This window comes from Octodon degus, unplaced genomic scaffold (assembly GCF_000260255.1).
Source record: "Octodon degus isolate 3935 unplaced genomic scaffold, OctDeg1.0 scaffold00003, whole genome shotgun sequence".
NCBI lineage: Eukaryota > Metazoa > Chordata > Mammalia > Rodentia > Octodontidae > Octodon > Octodon degus.
Genome location: NW_004524579.1, coordinates 12,283,868 through 12,292,684, shown reverse-complemented (window position 1 = coordinate 12,292,684; position 8,817 = coordinate 12,283,868). Strand labels below are relative to the sequence as shown.

The 8,817-nt window shown below is 42.1% G+C and overlaps 1 protein-coding gene across 1 annotated transcript in view; it reads right to left on the bottom strand.

The window, feature by feature from the left end:
• Positions 1-8,817, bottom strand: part of Fhod3 (formin homology 2 domain containing 3) — a 514,361-nt gene that overhangs the window by 453,796 nt on the left and 51,748 nt on the right. The window lies entirely within an intron of this gene.

Below are 8,817 nucleotides of genomic sequence, written 5' to 3'. Positions count from 1 at the left end.
ATAATCATGATAATGAACATAGCCATCAGGATGAAAGCTACCTCATGCCTATTTCTAATTTCTCTTTGCCTTCCAGGCAACACTTAATGACATCCCAGGAAAACTATTCATTTATTTCTTTTATTATAGATTTACTTGCTTTTTCTACAATTGTATGCAATTGTAATCCTATAGTATTTTTAACTCTTTTGTGATCTGGTTTCTTCATATAGCATAATTTTTTTATAACTGTTGACTTTCTAAATTATTTTAGTTATGATAGAATGGTTATGTGTAAAAGCATAATTATCTTGATATATATATATATATATATATATGTGGTTTTAAAATGTTTAAAACATTTCTGGTAATATGTAATGTAAAAATTATGTTAACCATTTCCACATGTTCAGTGTAGTGGTATTAAATATGTTCATATTGTTTAAAAAAAGTATATTTCCATTTTCGGTTGACTTAAAAAAAAAGAGGCTTGTACCTATAAAATAAATAAATAAATTTTAAAAAATAGAAGTAGGTGGTGAATGAAGGCAAGAGATAGGAAAAGGAATACTGTGGGACTGTCCTGCTTCAAGGTTATATATGGTTAGATTTTTGGACTTATGTGTAAACATAAGAAGTATATAATTCTTTATGCCTATTTTTTAAAATATATTCTAATTTTTAAATGCTTTTTCATCATATTCTGTAGGGACTTAAAGTTCAACATATCAATACTTGATGAAAAATACCTGTTCCATGTTATCTCTAAGATGTTTGATATTCTGCTTATGTTTAATCCCACAAATAATAACCAGACTACAAGATGGAACAACGAAAGCCTTGAAGTCATAATCTTTCCTTTGCCTCAGTCCTCGGAAACCTCTGGGCCTAGAGAAGAAAGCTGTTGGATGAGTGTGCTGCTCCTCAAAGGGGTCTGAGTCATCCCCGCGAGGCTGTGGCCCACGCTCAGCCTGGGGAGAGAGCTCCGAGGGGCGGGAAGCGCTCCTCCTGCGCAGAGGCAGAGTGCACCTGCATGCCGCCCAATGCCCACAGCCAGCTTCAGGCTGCCAGCGGGAAGTCCCTGATGCACAACCGCTTGCTAAGAGACAGTGTTACTCCGGCACTGACTCAGGAGACATAGCCTACCTCAAGAGCACATGCAACAGGCAGCATTTAGTTTTGCTTACGACGATTACACTCCCAAGTACAGGAGAAACATCTTGCCAAAGAAGACTGAGATGAACACTATAAGGACATCAGGATTTATAACTTCACCTTTGATCCATCAGGCTGTAAGGCTAGCTCCTATTCAGTTAGTGAGTTAAGACTCTTAATTCCAAAATAACTGGAGATCGAGAAACAGCGGAGCAGCAGTCAGATGACCAGCAAGGGGTGTCTTCTGAATGTGTTAACTTTGTTTTTATTTTTTTCAGTCATAATTTTCTAAACTTTAATTTTTTAAATGTCTACCTTTAAAAACCAACTCAAAAAACTGAGGATTTCATAATCATCACTGAGAAGTACACCTTGCTCCCAGTATGTGGCCTAAGGTGGAGACGGCAAAGGGGACGCGAGCACTAGCAGGGCCTGAGCGAGGCTTTCAGTCCCTGCCGGGCCCACCCAGCTCCTGTGCAGCCAGGGTAGGGCTGAACTGACGGCCACATGTGCTCTCCTGTCTGCAGTAGCCCCCACTGGCTCTTTCACCCACCGTCTCCATTCTATACCTTCTGGTTTTATTCCCAGCAGCCTAAAGTGAGTGTCTGGTCTTCCTGGACACTCCATCTGCGCTGGCAGTCATCTGCCTCAGTGTGCTCTGGGCCAGTCCCAAATCACAACAACAACAAAAACCCCATAATCTCCTCAGCCTTATGATCTCCAGTCCTTACCCTAACTACCCAGTCTCACCAGCCCTCTCCTCACATTCCAGGCATCATTAACTACCATTTCCATAGCTCTATTTTAGCAAAATTATATGTCAGACACAGGCAGGGTACCAAGGAACACATAAACGCTTCTTTTCCTTAAAGAGGTGGTTTCATTGGGTATGACATACAAATATAAGACAGAATAAGATAAAACACCATTGAGTCAAATGTCAAAACTCATGGGAGTTTTCCTCTTGCTGTCATTAGCAGAGATCTCCCACAACAGCCTCCATAAAACTGCCCAAGTCCCCCTGAAAAAGAAAGTCTACCATCAATTCCTAAGCTAAGTGTGGTAATTAACTAATTAATGGCTCAGCTAGCCCCTCCCCATTTGTGCTCAAATAAAAAAAAAAAATTGAGTGTGTGTCCCTTGTCACTTGGAAAGCAGACAAGAGGTCCTCACAGAAGGGCAATTATGAGAGGAGCCAACGCAAGCATTGGCTGCCCTCACAGAATGAGGCATGTACATACGAGGGGACCTAACCAGCACAAGTGGCCTGTGGGGCCAATACGCACTGCCTACACCCTTCCACGACACAAGCCACACTCTACTGTTGCACTGGAGACACAGAAGATGAATACTTAAATCATCACATGAGCCAAGAAACAAGAATTGGACTTATATACTCAATATTTGGGTGGGGAGGGTTGGTATCAGGTGTCATGTTTTGTTTGTTTTTATTTATGACATTGGGAGTTGAATCCAGAGTACCTTCACATTAAGCTATATCCTCAGCTGTTTTTATTGTTGGGTTTGGTTGTTTTGTTTGTTTTGTTTTGCTTTTGAGACAGAGTCTTACTAAGTCATCAGATTACCCAAGCTGGGCTCAAACTTGGAATCCTCTGGCCTCAGCCTTTCAGAGTACTAGGATTATAGGTGTTTGTCACTACGTCCAGTTTAGGTGTCACTTCTATAAGAAAAATGGATAGGTATCCTAAATGAATTCTTCAATCTTGTCAGTGAACACTGCAGAACAAAAACTTCTGAAATAATGCATGAACAATAGGAATAGGCAGCAAGTGGAGCTAAGCCCAGTTATACTGTAAAGATTTAGACAGAAATAGCCAAACTTTCCCTGCAGTGAAGGACTCAGACCCCTCCCTGGCAAGCCAGTCCCTGACCTCAATTCCTGCTTACAGGGAGGCAACCTGATCCCTCCTCTTGGCCTCTCCTGTCAAATGTCTTCCCAAATGACTTAAGGGCCCTGGAATTTCCTGACTCTGACAATTTTCATGTCAACTCTGATCCCCTGGCAGCACGTCCCCTGCACTCCCTTCTTGGCCATAGGTTTGGTGGCCAAGACATTTTCGGGCACTTCAGGACATAGGACAAAACAGGGAGCCATGTGGGAAGATAGCATTACAGGGCTATTACAGAAGGGTGGCGATTACAGAATTTCAGGGCAGTGACAGTGGCACAGCAGGGAGACTTCAGACCAGATTGCAGGCTGTCAACCTATGGCCGAGATTCATGCAGGGGGTAGGCTACCCAGAAAAGACCCAGCTCCAGATCCACAATCAGGGTCCTTCCACATACCCTAAATGTGACATCATTCTCGAGTCAAAATCCTATTAAAATTGTTCCTGATTCTCTGAGACAGAGAAAGAACCCTTGGCTCTTTATAGAGAGGTACACCATCATTCTGGGGTTCATTTGACTGTTTCTACACACAGTACAAAAAGACAGGACACGCTCACACTCCCAGAAAAACCTCCAACATCTGAAACAAGGCTGATGTCACGTCTCGATTTATATATTCTTTCCCCTCCTTAAGCCAATGAAGTGGCATGTTACTGGAGTGGTTTAATGATTATCTGGGGTCTGGCAGCAGGTCTGCAGTGATCCTAGTCTAGGCAGGAAAATCTCTGTGTAGCTCTGAAATAGATTTGCACAGAACCACTCTATAAATATACACTGAGGCTACCTTTTAAACTAATTTTGGTAGTAGTTTAAAAGTGGGAAAATATATGCTGATTTTTAAAGAGAAAGAAGCCTAAAGAAAGCTTAAATAAATGCTATGAGCTTGTGTCTCCAACCCTGCATGCGCACCTCAGCCTCTTTCCTCAACAGGCGCATTCTTCCTCCACCCCTGGAATCTGGGTTGGCCCATGTCCTGCTTTGTCCAGTGGGACAGTAGTAAATGTGACACAGCACACACTTGCAGGGCACTCTGAGGTGTCCTTGTTTGCTGTTCTTGGAACTCTGCCACCAAGTGTGGCCAACTGGATCATTGAACTTCCAGGTGACCTATCAGTTGATGTCAGATACCTGCAAAAGCCCAATAGAAATCAGTCAGACTGGCCCAAACCAGAACTGCCCAGCAGATCCTCGGCTCAGGAGCAGCTGGAAGGTTGTGACTTTTTTTTTTTTTTTTTTTTTGGTGGAACCGGGGATTGAACTCAGGCCCTTGCGCTTGCCAGGGCCATCTCCCCAGCCCCCCGGAAGGCTGTGACTTTAAGTCACTCTCTTCCACCATTGGCCCACAGCAGACAGGGAGAGCAATTTTTACCCCCAAAGTGCTTGGTGTCTGGAGGGTAATGGGTGAGAAGCTGGCCCCACAAGTGGTCCATCGAATGCACCATGATATGGCCAGCTTATGGCGGTGACAGCCACCATACAGCACCCCCAGGAAGACTCAGAGTACACACACTTTACCCTGCCCCTCCCTGAGCCTAAGCTCCTGCTGGAGACAGAAGGTAGTAGAAGCTACTGAGTGAAGCGAGGAAGGAAAGGCCACCCAGGGCCTGGAGCACAGGGAGTACCAAGCAGAGAGCCCTTCCAAGGTCTGGAGGGGGAGCACAGGAGGCAGGCATGGGTTGAAGCTTCAATCAATCCCTGGAGCATGTTCTACTTCTCCAACTTACTCCACTTATAAAGTACAATCTGAAAGACAGAATTAGGAAGAGTCTGAAGCACCTGTAGGCCCGGGAACCTCTAACTACACTATATTACACTTGTACATCACCCACAACCCTGACATACAAGTGAAGTATTGCTGAGTTTACTGTGAGCCCTCAGTGTCCCCCACCGCCTCAAGTTCATCATACCTCCAAGAGGGGCATGAAAGCATTCACATGCTTTAGCAAGTCGCTGTAGGGCCTGACTCCTCTTTTCCTTCACAAATGGTGCTTCTGTTGCTAGGTAGCCATGAAGCTTGTGGCTTCCTTCACTTTTGTGGATTGAAAAGCTTCAGAAAAATATCACATGTACCCTCAACATCCAGACTCCTGTCCTGTACTTACTCCCCAAAGAATATAGTGGTGCAACTGGTAACACAGCACTTACATTATATTAGGTATCACTGGTAGTCTAGAAATGACAGAAAGTAGGATGGGCGTAACTTATGTGGATACAATACTATGCTTTTTTTTTTTTTTTTTTTTTTTTTTGGTGGAACCGGGGATTGAACTCAGACCCTTGCGCTTGCCAAGGAAGCACTTATTCCACTGAGCCATCTCCCCAGCTCCTACTATGCTATTTTTTAGCATTCTCATGCAGATTATTAGTCTTCTGCTGTGGACTGTGCTGTGTCCATGAGCCAGATGGACTAGGTCGCAGGAAGCAGTCACAGCCATGGGCAGGACTGATCGCTCACGGGCCAGAGGAACATAGTTAGGAAGTCACCTTCGTGATTTCTGTTCTTCTTGTCCTGCAGGGATGGAAGCAGGACGGTATAAGAGCCCTGCCCCAGAAAGAGCTTGAATAGTCCAGACACTCAGAGCGCAGCCTGAGGGCTCCGGGAGGAAGCTTCCAGCCACAGCACAGCTTACACCCGACTCTCAAGTGGTGAGAAGCTGGGCAATGGAACGTTTGGAAGCAGACACATGCAGAGTGCAGATGGACACTGAGTGACACATGAAGAGGACTCTGCTGAATGAGCGGCTGCTTGAAGACAATGGTAAAGAGGGAAATAGAAAGGCCTGGTGAAGAGGAACACAGAGAAAAAGAGGAGAGAAGAAGGCTGGGTGATTGATGAGAAGTGGAGGTATCCAACAGAGAGGCAAAAGCCTAAGTCTCTTACTTGAGCAAGTTAATAAATGTTGGTACCATTTGCCAACCTGGGAGACACTGAACAAAAAGGCCACTGGGCTGGCCACTGTTTGTGGCCAGGGAAATAGGATACAACTGGGACTTTTGTTTCTGACATGTTACATCTGAAACAAGTGGAGATGTTTTGGGCTTTGGGCATGCATAAAAGCCTGGTAGTTGAAATGCCATGAGTGTATTATGAGCCTATAGCTGCAGCTAATTGCTTGTGTCTTGAAAGGCTATAGTAACATCCCTAATTAACTCCTGGTCTTAGTAATTGGCACTTTCTGGATTTTTTTTTTTTCTGTAACAGTAAAGGAGAGATCTTCTATTTATTTTACTAAAACATCTTTGGAAAGAGCCAATTTTTTATGATATTGATTTTTCTCTATGGTAAGTTGGCTTTCTGTCTCATTCATTTTTGCTCCTTGCTATATCCTTCTATATTTTTGTTTCTTATAAATTCTAAAGTCTTAAGGGTAACCATCTCTTTTCTTTTCCATTATAGTCAGCCCTCTATATCTATCAGTTCTGCATCCAAGTATTCAATCAATCACAAAGGAAAAATGTTTAAAGATTAAATTAAAACATTTAAATACTAAATATATACAGCATTGACATTTTTTCTTGCCATTACCTCACAACAATGCAGTGTAACAACCACTTCCAAGGCTTTTACATTGCATTCAATACTATAAGTCATCTAATGAACTTTAAAGCACACAAGAGGATGTGTGTAGCTCACATGTAAATACTATGCCACTCTATAAGAGTCCTGAACATCCATGAGTTTCAGTACTCATCAAGGGTGGGTCCTGAATCCATTCCCCACAGTATGGGGGAATCATTGCATGTGCATTAAGACTATAATATCCCTTAAGTCAGTTGGCTTGGGGCATTTCCTCAGTTCCCAGTGGATACAGATCCCTGACCCACCTCCAAATTCTCCTAAGAATTTGGAGTTCCTAAGCCATAAGTATCCACCCAAACATCATCCCCTTGCACCACACGCCTCACAGGTGGTGTCTTTTGCTATTATTCCGGTCTCAGCATTCTCTAATGAGCACCACTGGTTCCTCTGATTGAGGAATATATGTTTCACATTTTAAAAGTTGCAGTGGGACTGGTGGTACACACTTGTAATCCCCACACTTGGGAGGCTGAGGCAGGAGAATGTCCTAGAGTTGAAGGCCAGCCTTGACCACGAAACTTTATCCCCTGGATTTTCTGTGCCTCTCTGCCTTTACCTGTGCCTCATAGTCTGATGTCCTGCATTCACCAGCTCCTCTTCTATCCTAGGCCCTACTTTCCTCGGGCTTGGTTTTGAGCCCTATAGTCTCCTTAATTTTAAGAAATTCATTCAAATGAGTTGTCTTGTAAATTATGTGAATGGGGGAAGCATTTTATTTTTCTAATTATATAAGCAAGTGTTATCAAAAAAAAAAGACTATAATGGGTTTTAGCTATAGCCCACAAGATCTGATACGTCATATTTTTATTATCTCCAGTTTAAAAATACTTTATAAATTCCACTAGGATTTCTTCTTTGACTTAAGAATTATTTAGAAGTATATTACATCATTTCCAAATATGTAGGAATTTAAATACCTATTGTTCATTTCTAGCTTAATGTCACTATGGTCAGAAAATGAACTGTATAATTTTAATTCTTCAAATTTCCTGAGTCCTTTTTTATAGCCCAGTAAATTCAAAGGCTGTGGCCTCAGCAGCTGCAGCGCTTCTTAAATAGGATGGGACGTCTTCTTTATCATTCTTTATGTGTGCTCTACAAGGAGGTGCACTAATTTCCCACTACAACTGTGAACTTTTCAGGTTTTCCTTTTAATTCTGTCAACGTTAAATATTTCCAACTGCACTGGCTCTTTTAGTGCTATGAGATTTCCCTCTATCTGGTGTACGGCTTCTTGCCTTAAAGATTACATCATCTGCTACTAAAACAGTCATACAACTTTCTTTGGTTGGTGTTACATGTCTATCTTCTAGTTTTCACTTACAACACTAGTGATTGTCTATTTAAGACGTATCTCTTGCTAGTAGAATACAACTTTTTAAAACCAATTCTGATAATTTTTTTAAATAAAAGTCTGTTAATCTAGCCAGGCATGGTGACATACACCCTTAAAATTCCAGCACTCTCAAAGGGTAAGGCAAGAAAATTCCAAATATGAGCACAGCTTGGACAATAATTTAGGAAGACTCTTTCTCAAAAGAAAAAAAAAAAAAAAAAGGTGTTTGGCCCTGGGTTTAGTCCTCTATGCTGAAAAACAAAATTCTATTAACCTATAAGAACACAATGGTTGAGTTTAAATTTACATGATTAATACTTGCTCTGCATCTTGTAGTTTCTTTTCCCTCTTTCTGCGCCAAGCTTCACTGAATCTCCTACCCCTTATTATCATTTCATGTTTCTTTCCCCGTGTGCTTCCTCCTAGGCACACAATCTTTCAGTTCTTTTGGTAGCTGACCTTATAAGTAATGTCAGCTAATATTGATTAATATACAATTATACTGGAAATACATGGTTGTAAGTCATAATAAGTTATGAACTATACCAAGAAAGCCGGGGCCGGGGAGATGGCTCAGTGGAATAAGCACTTTCCTGGCAAGTGCAAGGGCCTGAGTTCGATCTCTGGTTCCACAAAAAAACAAAATTAAATTAAATTTAAAAACTGTGATTTTTAACTCATAAAGACATTCATAGGCTGAAAGTCAAAGGATGGAACAAAATACTACATGCCCCAGCACCTCAGAAAAAAGCAGGGATAGCAATTCTATTCTCAGACGGAGATGAGCTAGGAAACATGACAATGTTAAGCCATGCAGTTATATGTAAAAGATGAGCAAGGCAATGATCCGGAGAAC